The 22,707-nt window shown below is 36.9% G+C and overlaps 1 pseudogene; it reads right to left on the minus strand.

Moving 5' to 3' along the window:
* Nucleotides 1–302: 302 nt before the first annotated feature.
* LOC147820734 (olfactory receptor 8H1-like) lies at nucleotides 303–22,062 on the minus strand (annotated as a pseudogene).
* Between the last annotated feature and the right edge of the window lie 645 nt (nucleotides 22,063–22,707).

Below are 22,707 nucleotides of genomic sequence, written 5' to 3' on the forward strand. Positions count from 1 at the left end.
GTGGATATTATATGATATGAAAATGATATGACAAAGTTTTTTAAATGACAAGCAAATTTTCTTATTTTGCATATTAGTTGCTCTTAACTTCATAGGAAATTCCATAATAGACTTGACACAGACTTCATTATTTCCAGGGGAAATGAATTTCTAAACTAATGGTCATTAAAATGTCAATGGATGCATTAAATGAAAGTTAAGTAAAACACAGCTTCAGCAGAAAAAAGATTAATTGCTTTAAGAATGATAGCAAAGAATTTCTCAAAAGGAAAAAGAGAAAAGACAATTATAAACATTTAGCATCACTGTGATTTTATTCCCTTTCTCTTCTGCATGATTCTAACAACAGCACTATAAATGAGAGGCTTCAGCATGGAGATCACAATGGTGTAAAAAACAGAAGCCACCTGATCCCTTCCCAAGGAATAGGACATCTTTGGTTTTAAATAGGTAAAGATCATAGTGCTGTAGAAGATGGTGACTCCCAGGAGATGGGAGGCACAGGTGGAGAAGGCTTTTCTTTCTTTCCAGCAGTGGAATTAATTTTCAGGATAGTGGAGATGATGGATACACAGGATTCAGATGTGGTGACAAGGGACACCCCTACAGTGGATCCAGGAAAAGTGAATGTTGTGACTTCAACATCATAAGTGTCACTGCAGCACAGGGCTAAAATACTGGATGAGTCACAGAAAAAGTGATGGATGATATTAGAGTTGAGGAAATGAAGAATTCTCATGCAAACTGGACTAACAGTGAAATCTATAAACCCAAACATATAGGAGCCAGCGAGCAGGGCACTGCACAGTCATGTGGACATAATGGCTGGATAGTGCAGGGGGCTGCAGATAGCTAAATAGCTATTACAGGCCATGAAGGAAAGAAGCAAACACTCTGTGCCATCCAAGAAGACAAAAATGTACATCTGGGTGAAGCATCCCAGGGAGGAGATGCTTTTAGTGGAAGTCAGTAAGCTCTGTAAGGTTTTAAGGGTGATGCCATTTGAGTAGATGGGGTCCAGAAATGGCAGGTGAATGAGAAAAAAGTACATGGGTGTGTGAAGCTGGGGATCCAGGTGAATGATCGGTATCATCCCCACATTCCCCAGCACTGTGATCAGGTAAATCAGGAGAAAGAGCATGGAGAGGACCAGCTGTGTCTCTGCAGAGTCCATCAGCCCCATGAGGATGAAATCAGGCACAGTGGTCAAGTTCCATCTACCTATGGTGATTTGCTGCACTTCTCTGTTGAATAACATTTTTTAATAATTATCTTGTCCCCCAAAAATACTTTTATTTATGTGAATTGCTCAGTATTTTTCGTGGCTTTCCAAGAAATTAATGAAAATCATTGTGAAGAAGAGTGAAAAAATACAATCCCCATGTATAGATATAGATATGTAATGCCATTTGTTTCTGATACATTAAACGGATACATTCTGTTTTTAGCATGAAATGATGCTATTCTAAACTTTCTGTTATTAACACATTCAATTCTCAGGAAAATATTATACTGTAAGGACCCTTATCCACTTCCTTAAGTTTAGAAAAAGAGCAGAGATTGCTTATGTAAAAAAAGGCAGGTACATATTGCCATTGATTCTACCTAGACATTTTTACTTCTGATAACAGACTTAGAATGCTGTGTTCCTGATCAGGACTTGATTTACCAATCCTGAATGAGGATTCATAATTGACTATGCTAAAAACCATTTTTAGTGTCTTATTCATTGTCCTTTTGTTCTCAATGACTTATTATACTAATTATAACAATTTCTGTCTGGGGACTTAGGGCATTCACATTAATATTAAATTCCTGAACATATAGTAACTGAGACAAAAAAAATCAATCTTTAAAACTTTTGGATTTTTAAAAATAGGCTGCTTCTCCTGCTTCCTCTGGCTGAGAGCAGAAATACTCTTCTTGTCCCCATTCAAATGACGGCACAGAGAATGAATGCTCAGTCTCAGAAATATCCTGACTGCCTGAGAAGTACATTCAGATACCATCCTATGAGGTCAAGGTCTGCTGTAACTTGGAAAAGGGAGGGAGGGAGCTTGGAGTCACCTGGACATAAAAGACCTGGAAGAAATTAACACAGGGAGACAGATTTGTGGGGAGAAGTGGATACTCTCTCTCTCTCTCTGCTGTGGAGTAAATACACCCTTTTCTTTCCATCAAAATAACTTTCCCCCATCTTTTTTGAGGCAGCCAGAGGCAGGTTGGACCTTCAACTCTGGTAACAATGTATTTTTTAACTTGCTCATTCAAAATGAATTTTCTTGACAACATATTTTCATAATATGTACATTGCTTATATACTTTAACTTCTAAATCTCTATATTCCTTTTACTGAAAATCTTAGCATTACTTATGATGACATACAAATGATGTATACCTACATTTTTTTTTAACAAAATCCCTTTTATTTTTTCTGTTATAATCCCATGTAGTTCCCAGGATGATACTTACTGTGCACAAAAGTTGCTGAAAAAACTGTTTTCCAATTTTGTCTGTTTAAAAATTTGTCAAGCACAAAGTATTCTCAGAAATAATACAGGAAAACATATAGTGAGTTGGAAATTATTGTAATCTGCTTGTTTTTCTAGGGGTAACTTAACTTTATGCTTTTCTGTATTTATATTTTTATTGTAAGGAGAACAGTTTCACCCTAGAAATTTTGCTCAAGTCTTGATTCAATGGAAAGTTCACCCTGAAGTTTCCTCTGAAAAGAATCTCAGCAGGACCTGTGAATGGAAACAGAGCAGTGTGTGCCTCTCCTTCCAATCAGCCTCATATACTGCATATTCAGAACAATGCAGCCTTTGGTCATCCTGGGGAGGAATTTCCAGGGAAGATTTGCTGGTCCAAATTCTAAAACAAAAGTTCAAGGAATTAATGAACACAAGATTTTGTCTTTTCCCTTAGAAGTCCCACATACAGAACACAAACAGTTCATCTTCTCATGTCACGCTCCAAGTTCCTATTGAACTTCATTCACTTACTTTTTAAATTGACACATAGTCATACAAACTTGCCAGAAATAATCTTTACATTTGAGTGATTAGTCAGAATTTTTCAACTAGGAGGTTAGAGAATAAATTTCCTGAATCATACTTTCTTTACAATTGACACTTTGATGGATGGAATAATAAAATTTTTGTCCTGGCAAGGTTTTATACTTAAATGAATGTCTTGGCCACAGACATAACATAAATTCATTAGAAAAAAGTAAAAAACAATAAAATTCAAAGATGAAAATAAAGCAATTCAAGACTTGTTGTATTTCATTTACATCATAGTAATTTCCTCCAAACTTTTCTCTTTTGTGAGAAAAAACTAATTTGAATGTGTCCCTGTAAGTATGCATAATTGTTATACTACAGTACATTGAGTATTTTATCCTAATATTTTGACTCAATATATGCTGCCAGGACTGGGTATGTTAGCCTGTTACTAAGGAGCGCCCTCATGTCTCATGCACTGGACAGGACTCCAGTCTTCACCAACAGAACTGAGAACATGAATAGGCATCCTCAGGTCCCACAGGAATCAGGCAGATCCTACATTCTTGTTTGTCTTTCTGTCTGGTTTAATCTACAGGGCACATTCATGTATTGCAATTTATCATTTTAGTGTACATGATATTTTTATTTTATAAAAGAAAAATAAGCACAAAGACATAACCAGCCTGGATGCCACCATATAATTGGTAATGATTGGTGGGAACATACCTGCTTTGTTATATATCATCATGTAAGATGTTGTCTGGAGAAGAATAGCAAGAAATTAAAACCCAATAGTAAAGCTGAAATATTTTATTAAAGGTTAATTGAGAGTTAATTGAGGTTAGGGTCTTGTTACAGAACCTTTCTATGAAGTTGAATTCTTAGCACTGCTTTATGAAGAGAGAATAATGATCAGTAATGTCAATATCTAGAGATCAAATCCTTCACCAACATATAATTTATAATTTGTTTGAGAAACTCTCCAAAATTGTTCCTAATTTTGGATCAGAAAAGAGGAGGGAGGAATTAGGTGGAGTAGGATGGAGGGAAAGGCCTTAATGAGAACATTTGCACAGAAGAAGAAAAGAGGGAGGGAAGGGATATTCAAGTGGTGTGGGAAGAGGAGGAATAAAGAAAAGAAAGAAGGGAAATATAAATAACAAGAGAAAAAATAGGGCAGTGTGAATCCAGTTAAAGTATTAGCAGATACATGTGTGATAAAATGTTGGAAAGCCTGTGAAAAAAACCCTGGTAGAAGAGAATCCAACAAAACAAGGTAAGACCCTGTATATGCACACACAATAGAATAATGCTTACATAATCACACACATGGTGATTCTGTCATGGGAAATATGAAATAAGATATATTGTATCTCCCAACCTGTTAACTTTATGATATGCTGAGGTTTTGTTTTTTAGAAATCAAAGAATGAGTCCTAGGAATGACAGAGGTAAAAAGGAGGAAGATATTGATTGATGGGAAAGCTCCTGAGGGGGAGGAGGGGTCTGGAGTGCATAGCCAAGGACCCTACTTTACAGAGAAGTTTTATAAGGTGAAATGCACGTGGACACAACCTGGGCCACAGCCATGAACATCTAATAAGGTTACAAGCACAGTCACTTAGGTAGTGGTGGTCCAAGTGGGAAGCGAGTCACATAGCAAGCAAGGATGGAAAGAACAAGGACTTTCCTAGGAGGCAGTGGGTCCAGAGGTCTCTGGTCACCCCCCAGATGCCTATCTGTACTTCACTAAGCACAGTTCTTTGAAGAAGCATGTGGGTCTGGTCATCTTGTCTCCATATTTGGCCTGGTTTTCAGCCAATGTGCAGCTGTGGTGTGTTTCACCTTTGTCCTGGCCCTCTTGTGGAATTGGCCCTATCTGATTGTCTATAGTATTTTTACCTAGCTCATCTACGTGTAATACACCGACCTCTGATGAAGTATCCTGTGCTGTCATGAGGGGCCATGGGGCAATGAGTGCTCTAGCTACTTCCAGCTAAATGGGGTGTAGTTTTGGTTGACACTCAGGGATACCTGTCAGAAGGACTAGCTAAAGGTCCTTGATAGCCATCAGGTGTTTCCATCATGGGTAGGCATATAGCTTTAAGCCTGGAGGAGATAAATCCTGAAAGACAGTTAGAAATACATGGCCAAACAGTAAGATCAACAGGAATATTATGAGTATAGCCAACAGATGTCTCCACCAGAAAGAGCTAGTAATAGCCTTCCATAGGGAGGATAAGGAGAAGTCCCAGGGAATCTCAGAATCTGATATGGCCTTTACCTGAGGTTTAATATCTTGAACAGCCATTGAGATCTTAGCAGAAGTGTCAGGAATGTATGCACAACATTCAGCTTTTACAATTGTACAGATACCTCCTTGTGCTGCTGCTAAGATAACTAGTGCCATTTTTTTCTGGAGGACAGCTTGCCTCATTAATTTTACCTCTTCATTTAAAAGAGAGAGGCCATTTGAAGTATCATTTAAGGCCCATTGAGTGTAATTAGTTAAGGTCTCAATGTGTTGCATACCATCTTCTAATTGTAAGACAGGGACAAAGATGGAGGCTAAATGATCATACCAGTGAAACACACTTCTAGACCATGGATGCTGTAGGTGGGGTAAGTTAGCAGGTCTGTCAATATGTCTGACATGCCTGCCTCGTAACCATGCAAATCCCAGTGTGGATCTCCCTATCCATCCAGGTGATGGCCAGAGCCACAAATTGCTTCTTTGGGACCAATGAATGCTATGGGGGACTTCCCATCTAAAATCAGGGTGATACAGTGTATATACATTGTTCGAGGGCTGTCCATCCCAGGAACTTAGTAGAGTTAGGCCAGTGAGAATAGGAGTGATTTTTTGTTCCCAACATAATGGGGCTTTTCTACTAAGCTGTCCTATAGTAGGAATTAACCACATATAATCATCCCATATCCATCTTTATATCTGTGATTGTTGGCTCTCTCATGATGGAGTCTTCATTTTTACATAATAGGGGGTCATTAGTGCTTGTAGTGCCCCTGTGCTTCAGTGGCACTTTTAGAAAATCTTCTATTCCACTCAGGATCATTAAGGGTGGAGCTTATAGGCCATTTGGCAACTTTGTAATGGTGGGCTAAGCTACAAATCACTGAGCTGTCTCATGCCTCATTTATATAGTTTTGGAGATTATTCCAATCATCTCCTTGAAGTGAGAATACCCACCAAGGAAGTCCTGATGTACTTGACAAGGGGAGCAGGCCATATATCCAGCAAGATGTTTGTTGTAGTGATGTTGCATATCCCTGTGCCCATATTAGGAAAGAATTGCATTGTCCCTTAAGTCGTTAGGTAAATAGTAAAAGGGTCAGGGATAACATCTTAGGTTACTCATCTGAGGGCTTGGCCTTTTTTTTGACCAAGAACATTAAGTCTTCTATGGGTTCACAGGCACGTTCAGATGGTTGCTCACACTCAGCAGCAATCTCTGATTCCCAGGACTTGAGTTGGGTGTGATGTATCCAGGAGTCCAGGCCTGCCACCTTGACTGCTGATGGAGTAGACAGGATCATGGTGTATGGTCATTCCCAAGTTGGCCCTGTTCGCAGTCATGTCTGTCAATTTCCTCCCTTTCTGGTAGAAAAGTGGCAGAGTTTAAGGAGGAACATGTCCTTATTTGAATGGCTGGTCCTTCAAGAAGTAGAGCCTAATATTTAAGAAGTTGGTAATCTGACAGACATAAGCTCCCTTTGGATGAAAAATTCCTGCCACATGGTGGAGGGTATATAAAGTGAGATCTTTGCCTAAAATCAGCTTGAATGCCTCTGTAGTTAGGAGAGCTACTGCAGCTATTGCTCTAAGAAATGCAGGCTCTCTCTTTGCTACAGTATCTGGTTCATGACTTAGATACCCTACAGGCTGTTGAGCAGGTCTTCTATCCTGAGTAAGCACTCCTGAAACCATTCCCTGTCTTTGTCAACATACAGATTGAAATGGTGTCCTGTCAGTAAGCTCAGTGCAGGGGCATTTAAAAGTGCTTATTTATGCTTCTGGAATGCAGTTCGGGAATCAGGTTTCCAGGTTAAAATATGGGTATCTGTCTTTTGGCTTTCTTTTATAGACTGAGAGAGGTCATGCAATCTCACCATACCCTGCTATCCAAATGTGATAAAACCTGTAATTCCTAGGAATCCCCTTAGCTGTTTTATGGTCTTAGACAGTGGGAATAAAAGTATTTCTTTAATTGTTTCTTCCCCTGGTCTTCAGGTTCACTTAGAAATTATAAGTCCTAAATATTTTTCCTAAAGGGTACAAAGTTGTGCTTTAGGTCTAGAAGCATTGTAACACCTGTCTGTGAGAAAATTTAGCAGAGCACTGGAACCTTGGCTAGAGAGTTCTTCTAAGGGGGCACATACCAGTATATCATCTACATATTGTAAGACTGTGACCTGGGGAAACTCAAAACATGCCAGGTCGTGGGAAAGCACTTGTCCAAAAAGGTGAGGACTGTCTCTGAGTCCTTGAGGAAGTACAGTCCAGGTAAGTAGAGAAGCCTTATCAGGAAGATTTTCAAACACAAAAAGGAACTGAGAATTGGAATGTAAAGGAATACAAAAGAAGGGATCTTTTAGATCTAACACTGAAAATAAACAGGCATCTTCATTGATCTGAGGGAGGAGAGTGTATGGGTTAGGTGTCACTGGGTAGGTTGACACTACTGCTTCATTTACCAATCTAAGATCTTGTACAATCTTCCTTTCTCCATTGGGTTTTTGGACTCCCAAGATTGGAATGTTGCATAGGCTATTACAGGCTTTAAGTAAACCTTGTGCTCTTAGGTTGTCAATTATAGGCAATAATCCCTTTTGAATCTCAGGCCTCTGGTGAGGAAAAATAGTAGGATCTTTGAGATGAACCTGTATCAGGTCGGCATTTATTGCCCTTCCTATTTTACCTATAGTTGCCTACACTTCAGGATTTATTTATGTTTCTACAAGAGGGAGGCAGTGTACCTGACCTGGGTGCATGTAGATTACAGTATGTAAACAGGATAAGATATCTCTCCCCAGGAGGGGTACAGGATTTTCAGGCATAATTAAAAAGGAATGAGTGAGGAGAAAGCCATCCCAGTTACAATCTAAGGGTTGAATAAAATAGCAAGTTACCTCCTCTCTAGTTACTCCTATTACTGATGTATGATGGCTGGAAGGAAGGCCAGGGTTGAAGAGAAGAATAGAGAGAGGGTTATCAGTGTCCAGCAATAGGCTTATTTCTTTTCTCTCTATAGTCATGATTACCCGGGTCTCCTCCATGAAGATGAAAGTCTGGGCAGAGGGAGAAGGAAGAGAGTGTCCTTCGGCCCTCCAGCCTTTTTGGACCAACTGGAAGGATGGGTCTGAACTCTGGGGTCTTCACCTCAGAAGGCAAGCTGACCTCCAGTGGTCACCTTTACAGTAAGGGCATGGTCCAAGAGGGCTTTTGTTACAATCCTTCTTGAGATGGCCTGGCTTTTTGCAGCAGTAGCAAATAGGTTCAGTTGTTCAGGTTTTCTTGGAGCCCTGACAATCAGACCTACAGTCTGTTTCTCTTAGAGCTGCTGCTAAGGCTGCCACATTCTCTTGATTCCAGTTTTCTTTCCCTGGTCTCCTCCTTTTCTTGATTGGAAAATACAGAAGAAGCAATTTTTAATAAATTATTAAGTGAGTTGTCTGGAGAAAAAGCCATCTTTTGTAATTTTTTCCTGGGCCAGACTGTGTAATAAACATATCCTTAGGAATAATCTGCCCTGTGCTGGGGATTTAGATCAGTGGTTTTGCTGCCTGGTACCAAAAAAAAAAAAAGAAAAAAAGCAACAACACAAGAATGATCTGTCCTTCTGTTGATTCAGGTGCTAAGGATGTACGTTTTATCAATGCCTCTTGTTACTTATCTAAAAATGCAGAAGGGCTTTCTTTTCATCCTGTTGAATAGTTGCTAATTTAAAATAATTAAGGGGCATAGATCTTGGCCTTCTTAGACCTTCAAGGGTACACATTCTGAAATATCTCCTATTATAATCTCCTGTCTGGTTAGTAGACCAGTTGGGATCCTGTGTGGGGACTGCTTTGGCTCCAGTAGGGATCATCTGCTCCCCAAGCTGTCTGTTCTGGCTCCCTAAAATTAATAACATGATATTTGTCTCCATACACAATGGCAGCTTGTAATGCTGCTTGTTTTTCATTAGCATTCAATGTTTGATTTAAACATAACGTTACATCTTTCCAATCTAATTCATAGGTTTGTGTAAGTCCCCTAAAGACCTCAATGTACTTATCAGGATTATCTGAAAACTTTCCTAGGTCTTGTTCCATCTGTTTGAGGTCACTGGGAGAAAAAAGCATATGGACACTGCTTGCCCAAATCCACAACTTACTTCTTGTAAGAGATATTGTCCTTGAAGTGTTTGAACAAAATTAGCTATGGGTGGATATAGTTCTCTAGATGTTTTAATTATAGCTGGCTTGGGAATTTCACTCTTAGATTCTAAAGCATGGGGGGAGGGATCTCAGGCTCTAAAGTGCAAGTGGGAACAACTTCAAATTTGGTGGTAGGTGGATCTTTCACTGGGATTACCTCAGAAATTTGTCCTCAGGGTCCAAAAGTTGAAGGCTGAAAACCTCAGGTTTAGTAATATGGATGAGAGGAGTCTGGTTTTCCTGCAGCTTATATTTATACTTTGAACACAAATCAGGATTATCTTTTAATGCCAAAAAGATCTGGACATAAGACAGTTCTGACCATTTTCCCTCTTTTTTACATTATACTTCTAGTTGTTAAATGTCATCATAATTAATTAATACTTCCCTCTGCATTCCATCTTGACTCTAGAGGATAGGCAGTCCTAGCATGTTTGCATAAGAATATTAGGCTGCTTTTCCCCAGTATGTGAGGTTTGAACTTCTGCCAGTGTTTTAGAATATATTCCAAAAGAGTAAGAGATTTTGACTTGGCATTCCCCATATTCTGGAAAGAACAAACAGAAACAAGGCTTCCCTATCCTGCTGATTGATTCCTTATGCTCCTAGAGCATCCTCTAGGATCACAGCTCCAGGGCAGGGGGCTGCCATCTGGAGAGATTCCAGAAGGTAAATTGGACTGGAGCAGCCACCCTTTACCAGCATGCAGTCTTACTTTCCCCAGGGAACTTGTGTTCTTACTCCCCTATGTATTTCAAAGGCCTAAGATAGAATTGACTTTAGTTGTAAGATTATGTCTTTTGGAAGAAAACATTGTTAGCCAAACCAATAATCAAAAGTATCTAAGTCACTGTTTTCTAAATCTCTGAGAATGAGGCAGATAGATTAATGTGTCCTGCCTTTTTTTTCTGCAAAAGAGATTACTTTTAGACACAGAAGCAGACAAAAGCCTCAAGGGATCTTTGCCCTCAAAGAAAACCACCGAGTCAGCTGTGCTGTCTTATCACCCAGGTAACCTTCTCCAGCAGCAATACAAAGACTGTGCATTTTTGAAAGTTCACCAGGCACACTCATCAGGCCTCCACAAGCACATAGAAGAGAAAATCTTGTTGATATCCCTTTTATTCCTAGTTAGCAAAGCACAAATGCAAACCTTTTCTCTGTTAGTTGTTACATCTAAGGCCTCCTAGATAGGTGCAGTCTAGTAGCAAAGCAGCCAAAGAGTTCTAAAGTTAATTCCCAAGAGCTTCAAAGTTTCTAGCCTATTAAAGATTTGTCAAACAACCTCTACCAAGTTACTGTTTTCTATTTGTGTCTATCTTATTAGCAGAGAGAGAACAGTCCCATGCTGTAGCTCAATTCTTCACATAGGCTTGAGAAAGGGCCCTACCAGCATCATTTCAGGTCACTGAGACAGAGGATATCTGGTGATCGCTGAAAGGGTTACCTTTCACCTCACTGAGGAGTCCAGTTAGGGGACAACAGTTATGTGGAGATTTTCCTATGGATTCAGACTGCCCAGAGCCAGTTTCCACTGTGGGACCTTCAAGCACCTGCCAGAGTAGCCCTGGCTACAACCTCTCAGTTGTCACTGCAGTTTTCACTAGTTCCACACAATCAGAGATCTGTCTCTGGAAAGGAATCTAGCTGCCTGTCTTGCCAGCATTTAGTCTACAATTTATTAGTCAAAGTGTTTTTCTCATTCATACATGATAAGAGCCAGATTGATTGAGAGAGAGAGAGAGAGAAAGAGAGAGAGAGAGAGAGAGAGAGAGAGAGAGAGAGTGAGAGAAGGTTCTCCTTTAAACTAAATGTATTTTGGTCCCTTAAGTATTGTGCTTATGGAAATAGCTCCTTCAGGTTTCACCCAGAAGTCCGTTCTTTCCACAGGTTCTCAGGTGCAGTCTCCCAAGGAAGGCTGTTGCTCAGAGCACTAAGTTGGGGCATTACATTCATGTGCTCTCCTGGATGGACAAAACCTCAACATCTCATCTAACTCAGAGACAGGGTACATTTCCTGATCTAAAATGACTTCCCTATCCTCAGCATTGGCAAAAAATGCTCATTGTCTAAGGACTTAACTTAAAGGTTCTTAGGAGAAAGACACTGAGTACTTCAGAGATCCTTTCTAACTTTACATGCATCTACAAATGAGAGTATAAGATTGGCAGGGGAGATGGGAAATAAGACCAGGAAAGGAGGTCATATCTTCTCATGCTCTCGGCGAGTTATTGAGACAACTTGCCCTGAGTTGTCACTCTCAGCCTGGAAAGGAGAGAGTGGGGAATCTGAAGAGCTAAGACTGCCTCCCCACCAGTGGGAGATCAGATCAGAAAGGAAACTGAGGCAGAACTCACTCAACATTTTCTCTAGAGTATAGAGAAGGGTCGGGCCAGTCTGCTCAGTGAAACCTGCCTCCAAGTCTTATAAGCAGCTGCCACCCTGGTGTCTTATTACTTGACAGCTGGGGTCCCACATTTTATCAATAGGCATGTATTTTTTTCAGCTATAAACTAGATTTTATAGAGACCTATTTTTACTGCATTTTCTAATTTACACATAATTATTGGTAAAGGCCATTAGATGGCGATCTAACATTACTTTTGGTCAACATTGTCAATCAAGCAATCAGTAAAGAACAGAAAAAGAAAACCTTTTCTACAAAAGTAAAATATCCTTTTAAAGAAACATCACCATCATTTTAACAAAACTTCAATGTGTAAGAATTTAAAGTACAAAGAATTTACAAAAGGCACAAGCAATGACAAATAAGAATGACAATTTTGGGTACTTACTATAATTTAGCAAGCAATAAAATAAATTCTTAACTCTAATTAATTATTATCTCAGTGGGACCTCCAATAATGTCATGGGAAATATGAAATAAGAAATATTATATCTCCCAACCTGTTAACTGTATGATATGCTGAATTCTTGTTTTTTTAGAAATCAAAAACTGAGTCCCAGGAATGACAGAGGTTAAAAGGAGGAAGATATTGATTGATAGGAAAGCTCCTGTTGGAGAGGGGTCCCAAGTGCATAGCCAAGGACCCCACTTTACAGAGAAGTTTTATAGGGGGAAATGCACTTGGGTAGAACCTGGGCCACAGCCATGAACACCTAATAAGGTTACAAGCATGGTCACTTAGGTAGTGGTGGTCCAAGTGGGAATTGAGTCACATAGCAAGCAAGAATGGAATGAACAAGGATTTTCCTAGGAGGCAGTGGGTCCAGAGGTCTCTGGTCACCCCCAGATGCCTATCTGTACGTCACTAATCCCAGTTCTTTGAAGAAGCATGTGGGTCTGGTCGTCTTGCCTCCATCTTTAGGCCTGGTTTTCAGCTGATGTGCAGCTGTGATATATTTCACCTTTGTCCTGGCCCTCTCAAGGACTTAGCCCCATCTGACTTCCTGTAGTATTTTTACCTAGCTCATCTATTTATAGTAATCCTCTCTCCTTGTGGGGGCATCTGGACTGGACACAAATAGTTCCTCTAGAATTCCACTCTGGGACAAGGCCTAATAGAATGAGCAATATGGAAATCATGTTGTCTTTCTTATGTCACTTTCTCAGCCTCTGTCCAGGTGGGAGAGGCCGTTTCCTTCAGTCTGAGCTGAGCTATGCCCTTGGTGGTGACCTCTGCCCTCTGCCAGGTTTGCCTTTGGGAGCCTGGACCACAGCTGCCCTCATCCCTTCTGGTCTTGGGAGCCAGGGTGAGGGGAGAAGGCGGTTTCTGCATAATCTGTGTGCAGGTCCTGACCATGGCCCCAGTGCCTCAGTTCCCAGGCCTGGGTCCAATATTATTAGATGCCCAGTGTCTAGGCACTGCCCTGGTTATTCCAAAAGCATCCAAAGAGCAATAGCCTACTAGATCATATTATGCTCACTTAATAACATTATAAATGCTTTTCACACTATGTAATAAAAGAGTGATTTAAGTTTAATTAAATTAAATAACTTCTGTAACTTAAATGTTGTCTACAGAGTCATACATTCTTATCAACAAAAACTGACACAACAAAAACCCATACAATATATTTTCTAAATCACAAAATACACATATATGAAAATAATGTAAAACTATACCTTTAAAAACAACTGGAGAATGGAAAGATCCTATGAATATATGAAATTGCTAAGATATTTATGCAGTGGGACAAGAGCACATGTGCAGCCCAAAAGAATGTGTATTCTGATTTTCTGGGGTGTAACATGATTAAATGTCTATTAAGTTCATTTTTTCAAGAGTTTGTTTGATTTCCAGTATTTAATTGTTTACTTTCTGTCTAGCTAATCTATTTATATTGTTAAAAACATCATATCAAAATTTATATGGAGATGGAATATAATTTCTACTAAAATACCAGCATTCTTCACCATTCTAGAAAAAGCAACACGGAAAATCATATAGAAACTCAAAAAATGCAGAAATTCTGAGATATTCCTGAGCCAAAAGAATAATTCTGAAGGCATCACACTACTAGATTTCAAATTCAAATGCAATGCTGTAGTAGAAAAACACACACACATATTTAATACTGACTCAAAAACCAATATGAACACCAGTAGAATAAGACAGAAAACACAGACACAACCACATGTACTGCCAGACATCTGATTTTTGATAAAGGGAACAGCAACTTATTCTGGAAAAATGAAAGCCTCTTTACTAAAAGTTCATCAGTCATTGAACAGTAGAATTCTCTTCACTTCCAATATATATTTGATTTTTGTTCAGTTTTCCCTAATTTTCATTTTTGTAATTTTATTGGTACATATTTATAGTGCATAATAATTATGTTAATTTCAGGGAGTGGTGCACATACATGGCATTTTGTGATTCTTTTATGTAAGCTCCTCCCCCCCAACCCTTCATCTCTTCAACCTCATTTCTCATATGTACATATTTCTTTCCATCCATTGGACTCAAGTGTGATTACTGCTTGTTATTCTAGGAACTTTAGTTACATCATTAGGTTATTTATTTATGATTACTTTTTTCTAACACAGGCACTGCTCTAAACTTTCTCCTGAACTATTTTCATTGTGTCCTTCAGAGTTGGATATATTGCTTTCCCATTATCATTTATTTATAGGAATTATTGAATTTCTCCTTTTATGCCTTCTGGAACACATTGATTATTCAATAGTGTAATTTTCAATCACTGTGCTTGTCCTTTATCTATGGTTTCTTTGCTGTTGCTTTATAGATTCATTATGTTGTGATATTTTAGGACACCTGATATTATTATAATATTTCAAGTTCAATAACAGTTGCTTTATGGGCTTAAAATATTGTGTATTTTGGAGAAATATCCATGAGAAGCTACAAAGAATATGTACTTTGTTGTTTTTAAACAAAAAATTCAGTAGGTATTTTTAAAATCTTTTTGAATTATAGCAAAGTCTGTCTAATTTTTCTTTGTTGTTGTATTGCTAGTTGACCATCTACTTGTGAGAATAGGATATTGAAGACACCCACAATTATTGTCTTGAATTTTATGTAATCTTTTATATCAAGAATTGTTCATGAAGCTAGGTACATCAATGTTGGGTACATGTGTATTTACAGTGATTGGCTCTTGGTAAATTGCTCCCTTTGTCAATAGGCAGTAGCCTTCTTTGACTCTACTGAATCATTTCTCTTGAAGTGTTCTTTGGTGGATCTCAGCATATCTACTATAACTTATTTTTAGCCTTCAACCTGACTGAAGTGTCCTTTCCCTTTTAATCAGTGTCTTTTTTGGGCCATATGTGATTCTTTCAGGCACCATATTTCAGGGTGTTATGTTCTGATCCACTCTGTTATTTTATGTCACTCACTGAATACTTAAGACAATTTCATGAAATATTGTTAAATCTTTTGTATTTATTTCATTTTGTTCTTTTTCTGGTGTCTGTTTCATATCTGGTATTTTTTTCTATTTTCCAAAATAGATTCATTTTTCCCATTGGTCTCATGATTGTGACTGCCCTGTTTACCTGTTGTGAATATTCTCAAGAATTTTTGAACACTATATATTCAGCAAGTATATTTTTAGATTTATCTTTGAAGGTCTTTATTTTTCCTTCAATTAGACTAGGTATAGTACTGTAAGTTTGTAATTATTTCCTTCAGGGCTTGAAGTACATCAATTCAAGTTCTTCTGGCTTTTAGATTTGCAGTTGAAAAAATTTGTTTTTGCCTCTGGTTAATAATTCTAAGTGATTTTCAATTTTTTTGCATCTGCTCTTAATATTCTATGTCTAAAATTTTGGCAACTTGAGTATGATATGCTATGAGGAGTTTCCATTTTGGTCATGATTTTTTTGCCTCTGTTCTCTAGTAGAAGATTTTCCTGCAATTCCAGTGAGCAGGTTTTCTATGCCATTGGCCTGTACTTTATCATCCTACTTCAGTCTTCATTTTATTCATTGAGATTTTCAGAGTTCTGGAATAATCTTTTCATTGCTTCTCCTTCTTTATTCTCTTACTGGCCATTACTGTAGCACATTCACTTTGTCATTTAATTCTGATAATATTTCTTGTTTTTCATCTTAACTATTGTTAAGATGAGTATTTAAGTATTTGACTATTTCAGCATTGACCTCTAGGATTTATTAGTTCTTTTCCAAGAATTTCTCCTTTTAGCAATGCAGTTTATCATACATTGTACCATGATTTCCTCCCTGATTTATTCAGTTCCCTATTGTATCTTCTTTGGTCTCATTAAATATTTAAGTATTTGATTAATTCAGCTCCTTATTTGCACCATCTTTGCTGTCATTGATCATTTTCACTATCACTTTTTAAAATTATTTGAAATTTCTTCTACTGCAATATATTGGAATCAGTTTTTGGGAGGGAATTATGAATTTGGTAAGCACTGTTTTTACTTAACTCTGACGATTCTTTGTGCATGTGTGTTAGCATGTGTGTGTGTGTGTGTGTGTGTGTGTGTGTTGAAGTTTGAAGATCACTGGGAATGGAGGGTGGACGACCTATTGTGTGGAGCCCTTTTGAGTAAATAGCTTTATTGTTGTGATGTGTCTTAGGCTATGGTGTCTCAGCCTGAAAGCACATGGTCCAACCCTTGGTTCTAAACTTTGGCATGAGGTTGTACTCTTAGCACTGTTTTATAAGACGTAATAATCACCAGTAATGTCAATAACTGATGAAAATCCATATTTCAACATGTAACTTGACATGTAATTTATTTAACTTAGATGTCTTCAAGAAGGTCACATATTCTATTGATGGATTTGCCAAGAAAAACTGATAGAATATATTTTATAAATCATGAAAATGCAAATAAATGAGTATAAGATAAAACTTCATCTTATAGAAATACCTGGTGAGTGGAGAGTTGAAATTGTCCGTAAATATATGAAATTACTAAGATATTTATGTGATGAGAAGAACCCTATCAATATATCAAACAGTTAATATCTATTAAAATCTTACACCTAATCTCAAAGAAAGACAACCAGGAATTTCTACAAATATATTTTCTAGAAAAGACAGACAATGAAGGCAGATAAAATATGATTTTAACTAACATTGATGTAATAAAAGGCATATTTTATCACTGATTTAAAAATGTGAGTAATACAGAACATTTTTAAATATTATCATAAAATGATTAACAGTATTAAATTATTAAAACATTGACAAATCTTAATCCAGAAAATAGAGATGTTGCACTTTACATACCTTAAATGATGAAAATTTTTTACATAAAATAACTTTCATTTCAAAATGTAGGTATTTTATATCACTTCTTTAGTGTAAATCAATCAGTGTAATAAGTTTTATGCAAGTTTAAATAAAATAGTTAACTTGGGAAGTGGAAATGTATATTATAAAATAAACAAGATATCAAACAGAAATTTTGAACTGACGTTATAAATGTGGATATAAAAATCTTTCTTTAAAAAAGGAGATTTTTTATCCCTCTTCTTGATCTAAGCTTATGGACTGCCACATATTGTAATTCATTCTCAATTCTTTCCTTTGAAATAGATTTATTTTAAAAGTATAACATATGATGCAAATGTGATAATCATTAATTTAGTTTTGAAAAACAGTATAAACCTGAAGACATCAGGAGAAAGGCAAAGATGACAGTGGCTGAAACTCATTGTCATGTCCCAGAAAGGTTTGGTGTCCACATGGATCACAGGAACACACTTAACGTGTTATTGCTCACTGATTTTCAAATTGACAAGATCAGAACCTTTAAGGTTGAAAGTATTATACAATGAGAGTCGTAATTTTTCTCACACATTGACTAGATGGTAATCTTACGTGTTTCAATTATACAGAGTTTAAAAGATATTAAACTTTAAATGAATAAAGAAGCAACAAAGATTATACAAGAAATGACAGGAAATGTGTTAAATATATAGGCATATATTAATAACCACCAATTTAGAAAAACATGCACAAAATAGGCCACAATAGATACATTATTTCTCTTTTTTATATAATCATCATTTTCTAAGTTGTCTTCAACATTAAGATACATCACTTTCCTATAACTTAAGTTTACTTCAATGTATTACCTAATCCTAAAGTGGGAACTGTTACCGTGTTTACCGTATTTGTTTTAGCTGTTTGTTATTTGTAAACTAAATGGAAAAAAGGAGATTTGTAAATAAAAGAATTCTATTAAGGAAAATATAGTGTTTATTATGTCAGAATATTATAGGAATGCAAGGCTTCTGGTGATAATGGCCTGCACTTATTCATTGTCCTAAATGTTTTCTTTCCAGCTTCTGATGAGAGGGACAGGGAATAAATATATTTCATATAGGTGAGCATACAGAACCTTATTATTTCAGTGAATTAGTGTTTTTCAAGTGCTGGAGAAGCACAAGCTATAGAATCTTGACCCGCATGCAGTTGCCTCAAACTTTGCTGCTGATAATCACTATAAACAGAATGACATAGAAAAAATAAAGTGATTTTTCATTATAAAATATTTTAAACTTGAGGTTTGCAAGAATGTTATATTAATATACTTTATAAAATTATTTTTTCCCATTAAGTTTATTGGTACATTTTAGGTATAAAATGCAGTTACATTCATCATTGGGATCTTGTACCATTACATGAGTATCTTGGTTCTTTTTTTTCCCCCTTCCCTTGCCCACCCTTCACCCCCTCCACCATTTCCTATTTGCAATTTTTTTCCTTTTCTCATAGTTTTTCTTTTCCCTTTTTTCCTTTCCCCTACCCCTCCCACTTCCCCTGCTCCTTTAGACCTTTTCTTCCTGTTACACAATATCAGTTATACATTTTTAAAATTACAATATTAAGATCTAGGAGACATTACCACAGATTTTACAGAATTTAAAAGGATATAGAAAGCATATTACAAAAATCTTTTTTGAAATAAATTTGACAACTTCTAAGAAGTACCTTGGAAGACAAATTAATGAAACTAACTCTTGAATAGCACCTATTAAAGAAAGTATATTCCTAGAATGAAAACCTACCTATATGACAACAGCAGGCTCATAAACATTTTAACTGATAAATTATATCAAACAAAGCAGAAAAAAGAAGGAACACTTCTCTCCTCATTTTAGCAACTCAACATTGTGCTAATCCTAAAAGTGGATAAAGATAATAGAAGAAAAAAGTATGAACATAGATAGAAATTTGTTTAACAAAACAATTAGAAGTCAGATCTGGCAGGATGTAGAAAGTGTTTTTTTTATAGGGATGGCAGTGTTGGTTCAGCATTGGAAGATCCACCACCATAAGTCATCAGTTTAACAGAGGAAAGGAAAAAGCCATATGATCCTGTCACTAGTTGCAGAAAGTATATTGGATGAAATTCTACAGCTTTTCATGGTAAAAGCTATCGGGAGACTAGAAGGAGAACAGAACCTTCTAAACAGATAAGACATGTACCCCATGCTTCAGCAAAAACTCCTTATATGAATGGAAATGTATTATACAATGCATTCTCCCTTATGTTGGGAACAAGGGAAGGTATGCGTTCTCTTCATCTGTCCATTAAAGTTGGAAACATAGGCCCAAACCAAAATAGTCTGGCAATAAAAAGAAACAATTAGCATAGGATTGGGAAGGTATAAGTAAAATCTTTATATGTAGATGGAATGATCATCTACAGAGAAAATACTAAGAAATCTCTAGGAGCCCCTAAAACTTGTATCTGTATTTAGTAGGATTAGAAAACCCAAGGTATATGTAAAAATTCAGGTCTATGTATACTTGCTATAAATGAAGAATTTGATTTTGAAATTAAAAGTTATCTATGAGTACAAAGGACCTAGAAAAGTTACAAAATAAAATGAAAGAAAGTGTTGGAAAACATTTACTACCTAATTTTAAGACTTCCTCTAAAGCTACAGTAATCAAGGCAGTGTTGGAAAGACATATAGATCATTGGAATAAAACAGAAAATCTGGAAATACAGCCACACATATATGGTCCTCTAAGTTTTGAAAGATTATTCGACATTAACATTTTATAGAATATAAACTCACCTCAAGAGCAGAGGAAAAGATAGTGTTTTCAAAAAATGATAATAGAATCCTTTTTATCTGTATGTAAAAAAATAACCTCAATCCTTTATTTCCATACATAGAGATAACCTGAATGGATCTATGAACCTAAATATGAAAGACTAAAACTATAAATCTTTAAAAAGAAATTATAAGGGAAAATGTTCATGAATTTAGGGAAGACAAGAATTTCCTAGGATACAAAAAGCATGATGTATAAAAGAAAAAAATTGGTAAATGATATTCCATCAAAATTTAGAATTTTAAATGACATCAAGAAAATGAAAAGTAGTCCTTAAACAGACCATATTTATAATACTTATAACCTGTGACCAGAATACATAAAGGACATTTACAGCTCATTAATAGACAACTCATTTAAAAAGTAGACACTTTAAGTTGATAAATAGCCAGTACAGCCCAAGGAAAGGTTTGCAATACTAGAATCAGAAAAATGCTAATCAGTACAATAGCAAGATAGATTTATACACTCATTAGGGAGATGAAGTTAAAAGTTTTAAAAGAACAGATATCAGATTAGGTGTGAACCAGTTCGAACTTTCAAATTCTGCTAATGTGAATGTAAAATGATAAAACAATTTTGGAAAATAATATAGAAATTGCTTGTATTACTGTTAACCAACAGTTCTGTTCTTGTTTTTACTTAAGATTAATGAAAACACATGTTCACAATAGATTTGTACTGTCCCTTAGTTGACTGTCCCTTATCTGAAATTCTTGGGACCAGAAGTTTTTCAGATTTTGGTTTGAAATCCACTTGATGTGCAAAGAGGGTAGCTACCCCTGCTTTTTTTCAGGCTCCTGTCACATGGAGTATTGTTTTCCACCCTTTAACTTTCAGTCTATGAATTTCTTTTTGAATTAAGTGTGTTTCTTATATGCAGCATATTTTTGGACCTTAATTCTTGACCCATTGTGCCAGTCTATTTCTTTTGAATGGTGAATTGTTACCCTTAACATTGATGGTTATAACTGGTATGTATTGACATATCATTGTCATGACTTTTTGTGTTTGTTGGATTCTCCCCCTTTGCATTTAATTTCTTCTCATGCCAGATCTCTACAAAATGATCGTAGGGCATGGAGCCCAGAAGAAAATATTCACTGTAGCCCAAGCCAACAAAAAAGTACATCTGAACAAAGCAGTCCACAAAAGAGATGTATTTCTGTTTGGACTGCAGACTGACCAGTGCTTTGGGCATTACAGTGGAAGAATAGAAGATGTCAATGACCTCTAAGTTGCTCAGGAAAAAGTACATAGGCATGTGAAGCTGAGAGTCAATTCTGATTGGCAAGATCAGTCCCAGGTTCCCCAAGACAGTGAAGAGATAAATGAACAGGAACACCAGGAAGAGGCAGGCTTGGAGTTCAGGTTGACTTGCAAATCCAGAGAGGCTGAAGAGGATCTCCTCAGTGAAATTGTCCCCAGCCATTTCTGACAACTTAGGCTTTGTGCCAACATGATGAAGGACCAAAGAAAGGTAGAGAAAGACTCAAGTTCCAAGATGGAATTAGCACAGATGACTTAGACTCCTGGTACAACAATATAATTGATGGATAGCAAATAGGTTAGTTGAGAATTTATAGTTATGTTTAGTTTATACAGACCTTGTAGACACTAATAATAATTGAGATCTACATTTGCATAAAATTGGCACACTATAAATATTGCTATCTGGAGGATATGAAGAGATTCCTACAGAGATTTATAATCACAGGATATTTTAGTCTATCATCAGACCCCAAGTCATAGAATTAGTAAATCATTTAGTATAATTTGGTATATCATACTCTTCAAAATTGTAAGGATTGCCTAGAAACAAAACTCGGATTTGTGAATTCAATCATGTTTTTGTTTCACAGGCCTATTTTCTAAATATATAACATACTCTACAGATATATTTTAGCAGCTCAGTAGGAACTTATGCACAATCAATAAAACTTGAAATCATTTTCTATAAGAAAAGTAGAAAGTTTAACCTCATATTACACGTTAATGCAAGCATACTTATAACATAAATTTTTTCCTTCACTTACTGTCTGGAGCAATGCTCCATAATTTGGGGGAATAGTCATTTGATTAGGCCTAGTCCTCCTGCCTACAGGCCTGCTATGGCACTTCCATACATCATTCCATTTTGGCCTCCAGTCATAACTGAGACCTCAGTGATCTGGTGATGTTGTGATTCTCCAGGACAAGATTACACCAGCTGAAGACATCCTGGGAGGAACAGAATCTTCATCTTCATAGTTCCTCATTGATCTAGGAATTCCACTGCTCTCCAGTCATCTATTACATTTGTTTCTCCCCATGTACTGAACTCTATATCCGATGTAGTGAACTCTCTGTCCTGAGTCATTTGTTACATTTCTTTCTCCAGATATACTGAATAAAAGATGTGGCAAGCTCGGAGGCTTTCATCTTTGCTGCCCAGAGCAGCGCTGATCAGGCCTGGAACTCAGCTTCTTCTCCAGGTCTCATTTTTTCTAGCTTTCCTGTATAATAAGTTAATTCGCCTTGGGTTGGCGTGGATTGCAGGAGACTAGGACTCACTGCAGAGGTTCTGCTAATGTCCCCTTTCCCTGTTCCCTACAATTTACACTTTCTTTCTCTCTGTTGATGATTCTTTGAAGATTGAGAGCTTACCCCAGCTTGAACAGTTGTGACTTATCAAGACATTGTGTCAAACAAACAAACAAACAAACAAAAAAACTGGGAAC

Source organism: Heterocephalus glaber, unplaced genomic scaffold (assembly GCF_053883595.1).
Source record: "Heterocephalus glaber isolate CG9 unplaced genomic scaffold, H.glaber_assembly_v1.0 deba00001805, whole genome shotgun sequence".
In the NCBI taxonomy this organism is placed as follows: domain Eukaryota; kingdom Metazoa; phylum Chordata; class Mammalia; order Rodentia; family Bathyergidae; genus Heterocephalus; species Heterocephalus glaber.